This window comes from Scophthalmus maximus, chromosome 9 (genome assembly GCF_022379125.1).
Source record: "Scophthalmus maximus strain ysfricsl-2021 chromosome 9, ASM2237912v1, whole genome shotgun sequence".
Classification (NCBI taxonomy): Eukaryota; Metazoa; Chordata; class Actinopteri; order Pleuronectiformes; family Scophthalmidae; genus Scophthalmus; species Scophthalmus maximus.
In genome coordinates, this window is record NC_061523.1 from 4,582,012 (window position 1) to 4,598,130 (window position 16,119).

The 16,119-nt window shown below is 42.6% G+C and overlaps 1 long non-coding RNA gene across 7 annotated transcripts; it reads left to right on the plus strand.

Moving 5' to 3' along the window:
* The first annotated feature begins 4,020 nt into the window (after positions 1 to 4,020).
* On the plus strand, positions 4,021 to 14,563 carry LOC118319842. 7 transcript variants are annotated; one of them, XR_007031497.1, is made up of 7 exons: positions 4,021 to 4,605; positions 4,727 to 4,791; positions 6,178 to 6,294; positions 7,041 to 7,165; positions 8,829 to 13,356; positions 13,926 to 14,043; positions 14,412 to 14,563. It is a non-coding gene; the product is annotated as an uncharacterized LOC118319842 (long non-coding RNA). The 7 variants fall into 7 exon arrangements; XR_007031495.1 differs by having other exon boundaries at positions 4,730 to 4,791; XR_007031498.1 differs by lacking the exon at positions 6,178 to 6,294 and having other exon boundaries at positions 4,730 to 4,791; positions 8,829 to 8,985; positions 12,991 to 13,356.
* The last annotated feature ends 1,556 nt before the right edge of the window (positions 14,564 to 16,119 follow it).

Genomic DNA, 16,119 nt, shown 5'->3' on the forward strand with positions numbered 1-16,119 from the left:
TGGGACAAAGATGGTAAGACAGTTTCTCTCTCTCTGTGTGTGTGTGGGTCTATGTTGCTGTGAGATCATGTTTCAGTGCTGACGATGAGGAACATGCTCAGCCTCCATTTAATTCAAGTGACCTAAAGAGACAGATTAATAGAGTGCAGAGTCACAACTGTTTGAGTGTGTGTGTGTGTGTGTGTGTGTGTGTGTGTGTGTGTGTGTGTGTGCGTGCGTGTGTGACAGAGAGCCTAAGTGAAGGTATTTTTGTGTGCAAGGTTTTACGATGTCATGCCACGTTCCCCTGGCTGGTGTCATCTTATCAGCAGAGAAACCAAACAATGATGAATTACTGGCACACAAAAAAAGAGCTGTCAACGCTTTAGAAATGCATTGTTTTTTTAACTGGACAGCTTAGACATGTATTATACTTTAATAGACAAGCTTAGAATTCAATTTTGTTTTTGAAAACTGGGGCCATCTCAAAACGATTATATAAAAATATATACACACACAAACACACAGACACTCACACACACATACATACAGTTATTGTTATGTTGTTAGCGTGAATAATGTTGTGGTGTTTCCATGTTGCTCATATACAGGATTCGTCCCTCACTCTCAGGCCTACATGTGCTGCCACACGTATGTGTTTTAGTGGCTTTCTTTCCCTTTTTTTTTCTTCTTCCTTTCGTTGGAGCATTTTGCGCGACGACACAGTGGGAGGCCAGTCTCTCTCTCAAGTGAGAGACGACAAAGTTTTGCTTTGGAGCCCCTTACAGGCTACTCGCTCCAAACTACGCACACAGCCAGCTGTTCAGTCCAGAGGTCACATCCTTGCCTTTTCTAATTTACATCATGTGACAAACTGTGCAACTTTGGAAAGTTGAATCTGCAAAATTCTTGACTCCAGACTCTGATTTCTAAAACCACCATGTGTAACATGAGTTTTGTTTTTTTACCTCTCCTCTTACCCCTGACAATAGAATACAATTTGACTGGCTGTGCGTTGGGGTGTGGTTGAATTGTCCTTCCTATCTACTATTCCTTGACCTCAGTGGAAAACGTCATGAGGTGAAGGGGAGGTGTAAAGGAGGACTGATAGGTTTCTGGAAAAGCTGACAGCGCTTTTCAGAGAATCCGACTCGACTTTCACTAAACTATGTCATCATGCGACGGCGAAACTACAATTTCACCAAAATAAATTTTTACAAAGATTGACTAGAAAAAACGCTTCATATGTAACGGTAACTTACATGATGACGTGCGTCACTTCTGGGTCATATTCCTACTCTTCTACTTCTTCTACTTCGGATTGAATCGTTTACTTTTGTGCGTGTCACTTCACGTTAAATATCGCTGCTGCAATGAATTGTGGGGCGTCTATATCTCCTTTCCTTTTCGAATAGGAAGGTCCAGTGTACCCTATGGTAAAGAAGATAGGGAAGGAAGTGTTGAAGCTCCTTTCCTATGCATTTAGAGAATCCGAACAGCTCTTATCGTGGCTGCCGATGAAATACTTCCAGGTCACGTCAAGAATCAGGAAACTTCCAAAGCAAGTTTGACAATTCAACCGTGCCCCAGGTCAGTGTAGGATTTTGGCCCCATGATGGAAGAGAATGAGACTAAAAAATCCTCCACCTGGTGTTTTCTTTTATTGCTGTCACCAAGTGCAAGTGCACAGTTGCAAGCGTGAATGGTAGAAAATTACAAAAAACACAAACTATCATAAGAAACTTATGTCAAACAAGCAAATAAGATGAATGATCAACACTAGGCCCCGACAATAGGGCTCTAGCACATGCTGCCTTTCAGAGGTCACGCTCCACTACCATGAGGAGCCTCCACCACTGGCTTTATACTGGAAGCCCCTCCTACAAGACAAACCACAGTTAATTTATATCAATCAACTTAAATATGCAAAATACACACACAAACATTTCTGTGCACACCAACACATTACTAGATCTAGTAATAAACTTAATTAAAGTCCTGACAAGAGCCTCTCTGCAGTACCAACAGAAAACACCCCTCTATACTTACACTTCCACATTGTGCATTCCGGGTCCCCCCTTCTACTTAAGGCTCTGGCCTCTCGCACTTCCGGTTTGACAGATGGACCCGGAAGCTTTCCTAGAGGTCATGGGGCAACTTCAATACGGTCAGTGCTAGCTTATTGAAGATCTTTTGATTTCTGTGTAGCACATGTCGTCTGAGGAGTAACACAAAGCTGGAGTACAGACATGAGTTTTGAGTTTCGAACCTATCCCAGGTGAGAAACAAGCTGATTTTTTTTCGGCCGTGGAACGATCCTGCCCTTTTCCACGTTTCACTTCACGGGGGCAAAGTAGACGCTAAATTTAATTCCTTTCACGTTTTGAGCCGCACAACGGGCTTCATTTACATTAAAGACATAGTTCAGTGATTTTGAAGTGGGGTTGTATGCGGTACTTATGCATAGTTAATATGTCACCTTATGGAGATGGTGATCAGCGATGTCATTTTACGGAGTTTGGAGGAAAATGTGGCAAAAAAGACGTTTTTCGGTGGTCCCCTCTGCCACAGCAGGACTCAGACTTTCGCTACTTCCATGTTCCACTCCTCCACACTCCGTAAAATTACATCGTTGGGGCACCAAAGATTCATGTCAAATTTTGTTTACCTGCTTGTTGTCATTGTTTTGATACCACCTCTTGCGTTATATAGGGTGACGTGCCTGTACGCCTGTGTGTGTGTGTGTGTGTGTGTGTGTGCGTGCGTAGATGCATACGAACGCGTGATCTCAACCTCGCCGTGTTGACTTAAAAAGACTCGTCTTCAAAGCTCCGTCAGTTAACAAGATGTATGAGAGTTCACACTGAGGGAAATATCTTGAAAGACGGTTATTTCCACCTCATTACACGCAGATTTTCTCTGTACAACCCCCCCAGCCCCCACACTCTCATGCACACAGTGTCACATGTGCACACATCATGAAAGACATCTCTTCCCACACACACACACTAATAAGGGTCTGATTGAAGTGCTGGTGCTTTAGAGAAGGGTGAGCCCTACGTTTTAAATCCACGAGGGACTCGATCCATCAACCGATGCAGTGACAGGTTCATAACACATGCAGAGATGAAGGAGTGTGTGTGGGGGCGTGTGTCTGTGCTTTGTAGTTCGGTGTCCTGCGTCCCCCCAACCTCTGTGAATCATATATGAAGGTGGCCCACCCTCGGGGATGTGTGTGCCTGTATCTGTGTAGATGCAAATGTGTCTCTGGGCCTGTTTGCCTCTCACTTGTGTATAGTGAATGGGACAATTCTTCCTATGCATTTTTTTTCCGGGTGAGGTCTCAATTAATTTTGATCGCATTATTCATACAGTTATACAGAGTTGCATATTCGTAACCACATACACGTGTGGAATGCATAGAAATGTATTTGTATCTGTGACTGACATCTCTTCTTATCCCCACCTCGAACTGCGTAAAGTGATTGTCAAGGGAGTAAATATGAGTTTTGCGCAGCAGGTAAGCGAAGCGTGACTGATGCTTGTTTTGGAACCGAGTGCTCAACTCGCTCGCGTATCACTTGACCCGTGTAATCGCGTCCCTTGCAGTTAGAAAATCGTGTTTTATCATATCACGATATTATGGAAAATGCAATTAATTGTTCAGCCCTATCCAATATGGTCATAGATTTTAAGGCATACTAGACTGTACAGGTCGCACTGTCAGATTTCATTGTGTGCACTCTGATTGAACAGGGTACAAAAGTGTACACTGACCAAAATGATTCAAATAAGCTTGAAATTGCGCAAAACTTTCAATGTAAAACATATTTAATCAGTAATCAGTTTTAAACCCCAGACTCTGCAGAGCGAGCCTAATACCCATCCAAATTCTGGGAGCACTTCACTTCATTTGCTCTGCCAGAATACAGTCTGGATCCCCCTCCATTGGGAAGTGTTTCCCACCGGCAGAAAACTTGCCGGTCCAATCACAACCAAGTATCTGCTCAGTGGCGGTTCTAGGTTGTGTAGTGCCCTGTGCGAACACCTACTGAAGCGCCCCAACACTAAAAGTAAAAAAGAACACCATTCAAAATATATCGATGTCTATAAAACTATAAATATAGTATCATATAGATACCAATAAAATACTGAATCAAATTACTACCTATACAGAGGATCGAAAGTGACAGGGAAGAAGTGAGGTCCGGAGAAACAGAGCTGGCTGCTGTAGTGAAATTGCAGTCCAGGTTGCAGTCTGTCTGATAGTAAAAGCTGCAGAAGTTTCTCTGTGTTACTGTGCCACTGTTGAGGAAGTGAAAGGAGTTGGTCACCGGAGCGAGAAAGAAAAAAATTGCGAGAACTCTGTGCCGCCCCTGGTCCAATGCCACCCTGGGCGGCTGCCCATGTTGCCTATGCCTAAATCCGCCACTGTATCTGATAATGGGCGGGGTTTATACCATGACGCGGAGAGAAGCGACTTTTTTAAACAACCAAGGCTGTTGCTGATGAACGAGCATTTGACTAAAAGTACCCAATATTTTCTCACATTTCTCCCACAAAAGCGGCAACTCTCGGTCACAGACATTGTGGAATCATTATCACAGGCGTCTCTTCCCCGCTCCGGTATGTTGACATTTTTGGCGTCGCTCAACAGACTACACACGATGCGTTGCTCTCACTGATTGTAGGTCTATCCAATTGTGTCCGTTGGTAATTTGCAGCTTTCTTTCCACTCACCCACCAGCAGATTTCCTGTCTGCTCCCCTCTGGATGTATCTGTTTGTTTGGACTTCTCCCCCTGTTCACGCCGTAAGCCTTTGTTCACTTTCTTTATTTTTGTGTTTGATAAATCTCTGAACTGCCCAAGTTCTGCATTTGGGTCCTTCCCCTGTGTTTTGCTTGCACCCGTCGTAACTGCGTCTTGACAGGTTAATGTTTGATGTGCTGGACTGGGAGAACATGGCCCAGTTGGTACTAACTCACATCAGTAACCAATTAAAGATTTTATGAGGTAGACTGCACATTTTGATTATTATAATTTTGTTGTAACCTCACGTAAAATGACGGGAACAATTTACTTATGTTTTCTGTCGGGGGGGGGGGGACTCAAAATTCCCATGAAATGCATTCTCACACAAAAGATTAACCTTAACCACTTGATTGGAACATTTTGTGGTGTTGTTTTTTTAAAGACACTTCTCTGAATCATACCTCCAGACTGAAATGTCTCGTCGACTGTTGGAATGATTACCAAGTTTTGTTCTGACTTTCAGTATAGTGTTACAGCTGTACAAAGTAAATGTGGGATCACAAACAAGATTTAGACTCTTAAAGGGCTAGTGGGATCTGATTTCTGACATGGTCAAATACATTTATATGGAGTTAAAATTGGTTTATTCAGCGGACAAAAAAAAGACTTACGAGCGATGTATGTGATTTCACACGCGCAGATATTAACCATCGCAAACAGATTTAAATCCCTTGAGGCTCAAGAGGATCTGCTCTCGCTCGCGGGAGATGCAGCTTCGCTGCTCGAGGGTTATTTCTGCGCTCGCGGTGCACATTATACACTTGCGCGACAGGGAGCTTCCACTCGCTCGTTGAGTGCTTTCTACTCTCGCGGGGAAAGATTTTGACACTTTGGGGCCGGAGCCACTGGACTTTGATTGACAGCTCTTAGGGAGCCTGGAGTTGCCAGGTTGGAGTTTCACGTAGGTAGGCTACTGTTGGCAAGACAACAGACAGTGGCTGCATCGGCAGGACGAGTCAACGAATGGTAATAGAAACATTTTTAATATTCTCTATTCATACATTTTCAAGTAGGCTTGAAAAGTAAAAATGTTTTCTCTCTCTAGGGTTAGGGTTAGCCCAACTATCAGACATTGAAATCAAGGCGACAGGTGTTGAAATTCATAAAGTAAAATTTAATTCTGAACACTTTTACTTATTTAATACCTGAATCCATTTCGTCAGCCTTCCTCTTCTTCAAAGATATTAAGCAAATTTTTGCTTAATATCTTTTATTTTATACGATCATCAGAGAGGCTTCTGGAGACATCTTACTAATCCTGCTAATAAGTCAAGAAATATGTCTGACCGTGTGTCTGTGTCTGTGTGTGTGTGTGTGCGTCAGTAAATCATATCTCGAGAAACGTTCACGTTCTCAGTCTCATACTTGTCTTGTGTGTTGTTTAGGGAACAAGAACGCACAGTGCTGGATACGCGTTGCGTTCAGTGTTGATACCTGTTGAATCAAAAGCTGATCAGCGCTGAGGAGCAGCAGCAGTAAAAACGTTGTCAACCGGGACAATGGTGTGTTCACGACAACAACTGAGTCACAGGTTCAGGGTTCTGTGCACTTCAGATTCACCGAAACAGTTTGTTATTCGCGCGTGTGAATGTACTACATGAGCTGCAGTCTGAGAACTGCTCTGCTAACTAGGCTAAACACACACGAAAGCCGCACAGGAGCAGCCAAAGAGCCGCATGCAGCTTGTGAGCTGCGGTTTCGCCACAGCTGGACTAGATGCGTGCTGGGGAAAACTATAATTTTACTTAACATTTTTGTCCCGTCCCGTCTCGTCAACAAAAACGAGACATACATTTTGTCATACTTTTTATCATCGAATAACTATTTTTAGCCCGCCAACGTCTCGTCTTTGTCATGGAATAAAAGCTCATGTTGAACATTTTTCTTCATAGTTTTCGTTAATGAAATTAACACTGGTGTGGAGGCTCATTCACTTGATATACCATTCGTATTATTTGTACACAAAATAGCTACCGTAGGTGGTAGAATTAACCTCAAAGTTAAAATGCACGCTCTTGTGATGTTACGGTTGACATCTTTGAGATATCCACTCACCACGGTGAATGGATGTACCTTTCAAAATGGTAGGAAATCTGTCAATGGAAATAGTGTTGGCCATTAGGATTGATATGGGTTGAACTAAGTAAACTAACGCAAAGTACATGTTTATTTAATACATTGTGCTTCACAGGTGACCAAATATTGGTGGTGTCAACATCACATCTAATTTGTTCTTCTTTACACACAGATTGCGCAGCCGACCCAGACTCCCCATTATCAACCAAGAAAGATCAACCGCCAACTGAGATCCTTTAGAAAATAGTACCTCAAGTACCTGCACTTTTTTGGAAACATCACAGACTAACAGCTTAGGTAATAATTTTAAAAAACAACAACTTTGCTGCAGCCAAGTTTCACGCTACTAGTCAAGTGCATGACCCACTAAGTCATTAAGTTGTTTTAGTTTGATAGTTTTGTTGAGATTTCAAGGTCACTTTCGACCACTTCAATGTTTCTCCATTAATCTTAGTTTCAATATAGATGCCCTTCTTATTGAAACCTATTTGGAATGCCATTATGAGATCACAAAAGCTCCTAAATCAAAGAGGAAAAGCAGAAAACATCCTCCAACAAATCACATTACACCCAGCTCAACAAACCTTCACCTCGTTTTGAGCTTCAAGAAGATGTGAAAGCGCTTGGGAGAGGAAAGAAGCACTTCAGGGAGTATTATAAAACGGTTCCTGCGCAAGTGTTGTTTGAGACGTCATTCACAAGGACACTCGTCGGTCTAATTTGAGATTACCTGGCTGTATTATGGTTCCTCTGGGATTGAAAGGTCAGTGAGGGACAGATTCTACTGGGACAGATTTTCAACAACCCTTGTTGAAAGGTGCGCTGATGAAAAAAAATCCAATTGTTCCATGAAGTCATACTGTATAGGTGGGTTTGCTGCAAAATCAAAATGTCCCAGTTTGGAGGTTTTGAAAATCTGGTCTATGCTATTTCCAATATCAAGAATTAACTTTCAGAGTCGAGTCATGGTGGTGGCAAGCAAAGCATGGTAGTCCAGATGTCCAAACATTTTTTCAGCTCCTCCAAAGGAAATCCCCTGGCAGATCCCAGGCCAGATGAGATATACAGAATAATCCCTCCCCAGTGTGCTCTGAGTCAACCCAGGGGCCTTCTAGCAATTGCATGTACCTGGGGAATCTCTAGTGGAATGTGCCCTGGAGAAGGTTGATTAGAAAGTAGTTGCCAATCTAAAATATTTGTCACATTTGGTGTGTGGGCTGGTAGGAAACCCAACAGCTCACCGGATTAGTTGGGAATCACCCAGTAAAAAAGTTTCACTTCCAAGTGAAATTTGAACAACATGAGCAAATTTTATGTTGGCCATTAAACCCCTTTTTATTAGCAGACTGGCAGACGCGTTAAAAGCTGCACCAGCATGTCAGCCACCAATTTTAGATCACTCCCAAGTTTTGAGAGCTGCATGTGGGCATTAGTAGATGGAACATTATTAAGTACTTGCCCTATAGATTTTTCAATGCGAATCACCGCATTTGATCATCATCTTTATGATTCATCAACCCCTGTGGATCCGGAACATAATGAAGTTCCAGGCGTCTGACAAGAGAATGGGCTGGGATCACGGGAACAATGCATCCAGGGGAGCTGATATTCCTCCATCTCTCCCACTCACTCTCTCTCCTACACATTTTTTTTTTCCTTTTCAGTGTAATGGGCTAAAGCCTGACACACACACACACACACACACAGGTATTCCCCTAACCCCTAAGCTCCCCCTTATCTCGGTACCTCTGTGTCTCTTTCATAGTGAGCAGTGAGGTTTCTAGGCAGGAAGACTAAATAACACTGTGCATGAATAACTGTGTGTGTCAGTGAAAGAAAGATGGATCCCCTTTTGTTTACAACTTGGGACTTATATATTCATAATTTTGCCATAATTCATGTTGGGCAGTAATAGTTTGGGGACATTTAATAACACTGTCTTGATCTTCTTTGTGTGCAGGGATATGCGGAGATGACAGGGCCATCATATGCTGTTCCCAAGAAACAGCCCATGTACTAGTCAGAATCCGGGAACTTCACAAGGTTCAGGATCCACTGGGGCTGATGAATCATTGACGTGATGATCACATGGTGTGATTCACAAAGAAGACTCTTAGGTAGGAAGGTGATGCTGTTCACTCTACTACTGCCCACATGCTGCTGTCAAAAATCGATTTTGTAATTGAAAAAGACAAGAAGAATCTTGTCTAAACCCAGCGTGGCCCAAGACCAGGCCTGAGTGTGGGTAACAAGCTTTAGGAGCTATGATACTCCAGAAGCTTCTGACAGAACCCTTACTTGTTTTTTGTCAAGCCAATGTGTCCCAAGAATGCAGGTTAGATCTCTCAGATGTCCTCCATTCCAAGGGAGAGATTTGAGCTAGCAGGGGTTGTGCTAGAGATGAGAGACGATGTCCTACAGCAGATGTTTACAGAAAAGTGCAAGGTAGAAACTTTACCTGTTAAATGTTGGTGTAATAGACAACTTACAATTTCCTGTTATCCTAGGTCAGTGGTTCCTGAACTCTCAGACACATTAGAGTACACGATAGCGCATTGATTTCCAATTGTCATGAAGTATAGCCGTTGCTAATCTGGTTGACTCAGCTTGTACCGCCAGTGGCCAAACAGATAAGTAATCAGCGTGCAAATCACCCACTGTGGTAGGATTTTTGGTCAAATAAGAGTGGCGTGGTGCAGTTGAATCATGCTGGGCCCTTAACCCAGAGGACAATGGATTGGAACCATCACAGGCAGAGGCGCCGCTTGCCAGCAGGCAAGGCAGGCGACTGCTTGGGGCCCCCAGGTCAGTAGGGGGCCCCCGAGGGCTGACAAACTTCATTCGCATGCGCATTGTCACTGCTGTAGTAGTTTTGCAGCATAAGCTGCAACGATTTGCAGATAAATCCACACATAATTGCCATTGTTTTCCATCCATGCATCGTTTTTCTGTTAGTACCAAGATATCCACTGAAAGTAAAATAAAGATCCCTTTTACCACAGGCGCAGTTTGCGTTGGTTCAGGGGGCTCACTGAACCCTTTAGTGGCCATAGCCCAAAATATATTTGGGGATATTATCAAAAAACTGCCCCATGTAAAGTGTTCCATTTTAGATTTTTTTCTTAGAAGGGCTTGCCGGCTGAAGGCTCTGCCTCCCATTATACTCTTCCAAACTCTGAGAACCACAAGTAGTCCTGGGTTTACAGAGCCAAGTGATCTATTGGCAAAATATGGAACTATGAGCTCTGTAATATAACATGGAGCTTGATTATTAAGGGCTTTGTAGGTGAGGAGCAGGATTGTGAATTCTATTCTGAAGTTTCCGGGAAGCCAATGCAGAGATGCTAACACTGGAGAAATATGATCTCTTTTCATAGTTCCTGTCAGAACTCAAGTACAATGTCCTCGGTGTTGTCTGAATTGAGAAGTACATCAAATGGTTTGAGTATATTAGGGTATTATTGTATGTATAATTTAGTTTTGTAATGTTTTTTTATTATATTTCCAGTAACTACAAAAAGGCGAAACACTAACTGAACTTTGGACAAATCTCCCAACTAACAGCTAACTACAGCTAAAATAAGAGGCCTATATCAAGTGAAAGCCAGCTTGTGAGATGGAAGTGGCCGGCCTAAACTAAAATTAATGGTAAATTCTTATAAATTTTAACAAACTGAAAATTTGTTATTCAGTTTGTCACTCTCTCCATTGATTGATTTGTTGGCCAAACCACGGAAGCATGACGAGCTGTAAACACCTTGTTTCTAGTTTAGTAGGTATATGTTTAATCACTCTCTGGCAAACATCCTGGGACTTAACTTAAAAATTTTGATCTAACTTCAACACATGATACATCTACATGTTACAATATTTCCCTCTGAAATGTAGTGGAGTGGAAGTATAAAGTACCAGAAAATACCATGTTACCATGTACTATGTTACAGGCAAAGTCTGTTGAAGAACCTCAGAAACTTCCGCTGTTCCTACTATTTTAGTTTTCTGTGAACTTGGACTTTTTCAAGTTTATTGAAATAAAAATGGCCATACTTTGTTGTTTACTCCACCATTTGATATTATACAGTTACACGGTAACTGACTGTGAAACACCAAGAAAAACAACAAACAAGTCCATCACCTCCAGGATAGTCCTAAAGGTACACAATGGTAAAATCATCCAAAAGTACTTAATCTTCCAGTTACAGTTGCTTGTGATTCCCAGGCAGCCCAATTAAAGGTAATCAGTTAATTAAATCCCTGCAGCCGTCGGCAGGCAAAGGACACGTGATAAATCTGCAGCATCTGAGTTAAACCACTCTCACATTGTCTGAACAAATATACTGAACAACTAAGGGTTAATTTGCAGGGTTGATTGCTTATGTAGCCTCATAACTATCCCAAATATATGTGTTTGTGCGTGTGTGATAGGAAATGTCTGTCATTCTTTTCCGCCTCCAACTCTATCAAGTTGTTTACAAAATGTAATGAAATCAACAGAGAGAGGAATCTGATGCGTGACATCTCATCAGAAACGGGTGTACCGCATCCCTGTCTCCAAAAACATACAGACTCCAGATATTTGCATCAGGCCCGTCATCATATCGCTCGCTTTCAAAGTTCCCTTTGTACTAGTTTCTATACATACTCTATTCTTCTGAAAGCTGCACTTGTGTGTCCCTGAACAACACTGTTTGGCTAGCTTACAATGCTCGTCATGTCATGACCTTCCCCTCTTTATTGACTCTAAGGTGATGCTTTGAACCCTTTGGACTGTGAGCACTCTTTATTATTTGCCTTTTTTATTTGAATGTTGCCTGTAAAAAGTCGCCATAGCAATTCCCCAGAAACACACCTGACAAGTTTGAAGAAGATTGGAAGAAGATTTTTGAGATAGGTGAAATACACCCAAACATACACACAGTTACATTGCATTATAGTATGATTACATATTTCCTGTGCTCCTCATTTGGGTCACGAAATCAAAACAAAACAGTACAAACTGAACAGACAACTGACTCAGCAGACCTTTGCAACCTGCCATTTTTCCTGCACGGATGTGCCAAACAAAACATTTATTGGTGATGAAACTGCCTTAATCCGAATTTTAAAGTTGCTTTGGGAGCGGGATCCTGAAAATGCCAGGCACAGCCTTATTTCTGGTTGAAATAATGCTCCAAACCTGCTCCATGTTCCTATTTTTCTAAGCTTGTCCCCTCACCTATCTGTCAAGTCAAGCTTGCGAGCCTACAGCTAGCCTCCCAGTCGACTAGCCTTTAGCCTGCTAGCCTCAGGTTCCTAAGCTGCCCAGCCCCACAGAGTCACAGTCAAAATCAACACCAAGCCGGACCCAGAGCCAGACCTTGAGTTGGTCGTCCTCGCTACCATCCTGTCTGCTCTATCGTTTGCTGTCCCGGCCCTGCCCTCGCCCATGCCCCTTGCCTTTTCCTTGGGATCCCTAGCTCCATTCTTTGGCTGTAACTTTGCAACTGTGGGCCTTATAGATAAATGTTACATCAACATTACAACCTTCAACTGGTTTCAATGTTGTGGCAGATAGGTGTATACGTTTACACATTAGACCAGTTTTTGTATATCCCTTTACTCATTAGACCAGTTTTTGTATATCCCTTTCACTAACCTTATCTGCTATATAACGCCATTAACAGTCCTTGAGAGCCTTGATGCTGCCAGCTTCCCATCCATCAGAAGGTGGAAGGTGATAGCTTGAAACTTGAGACAGATAACAATGTGCAGCACCAGTGTTCAACCCACAAGCAGTTAGTTTTAATGTCTGCCAGATATGTCACTGAGATGAGGATGGGTGGCAATATCAATTGGCTAACGTGTCTTGGAAAACATTTACAAATTACTGCAGCCAATTAGCCAAATTAAGCCCGCTTTGAAAGCCAATCTGTTTTTGTAATGCCATCCTTCCCCAAGCCGTTGATTTCATGTAGTGTCAACATTACTTTGTGGTGTGGTTAAAAGCAAAGACAGCAGTTGTATTTCTTTTATTCTCTAGTTTGAGGCCAGCCATGAAATGATAGATGAGAACCTCTCCATATAACCAAAACATCTTCATGTTGTCTTTGTTAATGTGACTTGGGAAGCCATTTTTTTACTAGATGTGTCAGGGCCTGAAGAAAGTGATTGGATGAACCGGCTTTCTCCTGCCTGCGTGCACTCCGCTCGTTCACCACAGTCAGGCGCGTGACCAGTCTCTTGCACGACGTCGGCAAACATGCTCCGGAGCTCCGCCGCCGGAACTACGGAGCTACAGTTAGCAGGCGAGTTGCTGCACTGAACTAAATAAGAAAAGAGTTGCAGAATGGCAGAGAAAATGCCTACGACAGCTTCCGGTCGCAACAGACAGAGCAGCAGAGATGACTACGGACACAAAGAGGTTGGAGACTACAGGAGGAGTGAACAGAGTAAACATCGTGTGGTTCTTCACCACTGGCGTCAACTCCGGGAGGAGAAGAGGGTGAAAGGTAATTTTTTGCTTCATTTGGGTGAAAGCGGTGTTTGTTCTCGAACTGTGTTACCAACAGAACTGTTGGGAAGCTTGTGTGTGTATCAGCCAGCGCCAAGTTAGCTTCGCTGGAGGACACTAGCTAAGTGAGCTAATGCTACATTAGCTTGTGTGTATCTACAGCTAAAGCTGCCTGTGTGTTCGCTGTCTTCACTGTAGCTGTGAGCAAATGTCGCTTGATTATTTATCTATATCCGCTCTGAACGGGACGTAGCATCAAGTGTGTGTGTGTGTGTGTGTGTGTGGAGCAGGTGTAATGAGAATGCCCGGTGTGCGTGGCTAGAGGCTTGTAGTAGCAGTCGATGTGCATGTTGCAGTCTGTGTGCAATAATAAATGCCGCAACACCGGGCATGAGGGGCAGATCCCGAGGGGCAGGTCCTGGAGCGATGCAGAGCTTCGGCCCTAGAGAAACCGTCTCCCTGCACCCAGACTACGGCCCAGACGATGGGCAGGAAATGAAATGAAAAGTACTGTTCAATGTAAGTTAATATGAACATTTCACTAAGTTGACCTCCTTTCTCTTATAGCAGGTACAGCAAGTTGTACATGAAGAAGTCCAGGACCTGGAGGTTGTCTGCCGCGGACCAGAGCAACGACCAGACGATCCCTGTCAACAGCTAGAGAAGCAGGTCAGCAGAGAAACAGGTGAGTTGCTTATGATACTGTTGGTTGAGCATTAAGTGGTAACATATTTGTGTACAAAAGCTACTTTAAAATGTTGTAAAACATTTCAAAGTGTAAACATTTATGCCAGGTGGTTTGATAATTATTTTTTTTACAGATTCTGAACCTCAGAACTACCTGTTATGATCTTCAATATTTTTCTAAACGAAGTCATAACACAAATATATATGAAAGAGTGGCTGGTCCACCAACAAATCACTAAATCAATTATACTTGGCTCCCAGAAAAAGGTGACAGAAAACTGTGTTCGTCACTACAGATAATGCTGCTGTAGTGTTGTCAGTCTTTTACAGTAATGTTGATCTATTATTGTGATATTCTTTCTACAGGACCACTGCCTAAGAGTCGACGACAGCACTGCATGACCCGTCAGACCTGCTTTGACACTAGAGCTAGGAAAACCTGTGCAGACAGTTTCTTCAATGTTGTACATATGTTGTTTATGCTAATATTATAATATATATTTGGTATATTGTATGTTCCAAAAAAATAAACAGGTGTCATGACACATTGTGTTCTAATTGTGCAGCTTGTAAAGAGGTAAATGTGTTCTGTGTTCTATTTGTGCAGCTTGTAAAGAGGTAAATGTAATGGTTGGATTGTTTATGCTGTGAGTATAAGGAAAAGGCCTTGAACATTTAACAAAAAATTTATTCCAACAATATAGACCAGGTTATGCAGAACATAAATAAACATTGGTATTGCAAAAAATACTGTGTCCAAAATGTAAACCTCCATATGTGGCAGCCTGGACACGGGAGTCATGAAGTGGCCCACAGCACTTTCTTTCCACGTCTGAAGACAGTTCTGGAAGACACAAGTAGGTTGGTGGAGGAGCATCTGCTGATGTGAGGTGTAGTAAGTGAAGCAGCAGGTTTGTGTCACGTTACTGCTCCAAGCTCAGTCCTGTAGTTCTGGCCTCTACAGTAACACATGGGTAGATTAGATACATGATAAAGAATTAGATGTATGATTAGATACATTGAACAGAGTCTGGAGTAAGCTCTGGAGTTAGCTCTGAGCTAACAACACTCATCGTGGAAGCTCTGACGTGCTAAACAACATGTTATGAGTCCTGTACAAAATTCACCTTCATCGTGTCACAGACAGTAACAGAAAAAAGGGCAGAAAGCTCTGAAGGTGCTGCAGCTGTTTCATCGTCACAATATGGCTGAAATGTGCTGAAGTTTAAAAATATAAACTCAAAACAAATGTTGTCTGTGTAGAACTGCTAACCGTGTTTAGCTTAGCCTGCGGCAGCCTGTTGCTAACTAGCCAGCAACAACTTACTGCATCAGAACTCTATTTTCAATGAGATTTCCCAACACTAACAGGTTAGCTTGATAAATGTGCCCACCGACAATAGCCATGTTCATTGTTTATGTTTATGTGATAATGTTCGGTGTTTTCTTACTTGTGAATGAGCCACGAGCAGTCAGTTGGCATGTTGTGCTCCGCTCATGTCTTCCTCCTCTGATGCAGTCAGACTCAGACTCAGGCAGTGGTGTGCGTTCATGTGTTGAAGGGGGAGGGGCCCGGGACGGGGGTCTGAAGGAAGCGAGTTGGACTTTGCAGGCGATTTTCGAAATCACCTACCCAAACTTTAAATATTTAATGTCATATCCAAGTTGCCAGATATCAAGATTACTAGTCAGCCTGTGAAAATTGTTGACTATCGGATAAGCTTTGTAACATCCAAGAAAATCACTCAAATGATTGTTTGAGGGATAGTTCCAAATTATATGTATATGTTTACTTGCTATCTTTCAAAAGTGGTTTGAGAAGATCCATAGAGAGAGATTAAAAAAATGGTTTATTTGCTGTCTTTAATAGGATTGGATCGAGGAGATAGCTAATCAGCTCCTGGATTAGCTTAGCATGGGGCCCAGGGTCAGGGGTCTGGCCTGTCCACGGCTGAAAAAATACAACTACCAACACCATGTCATTCCTGAAATATAACCTGGGGTGTGGTGCTTTATGCCCCTTTGGACCCAGCCAATATTATGTTGAGATTTATGCTTTAATGACACAGTGATT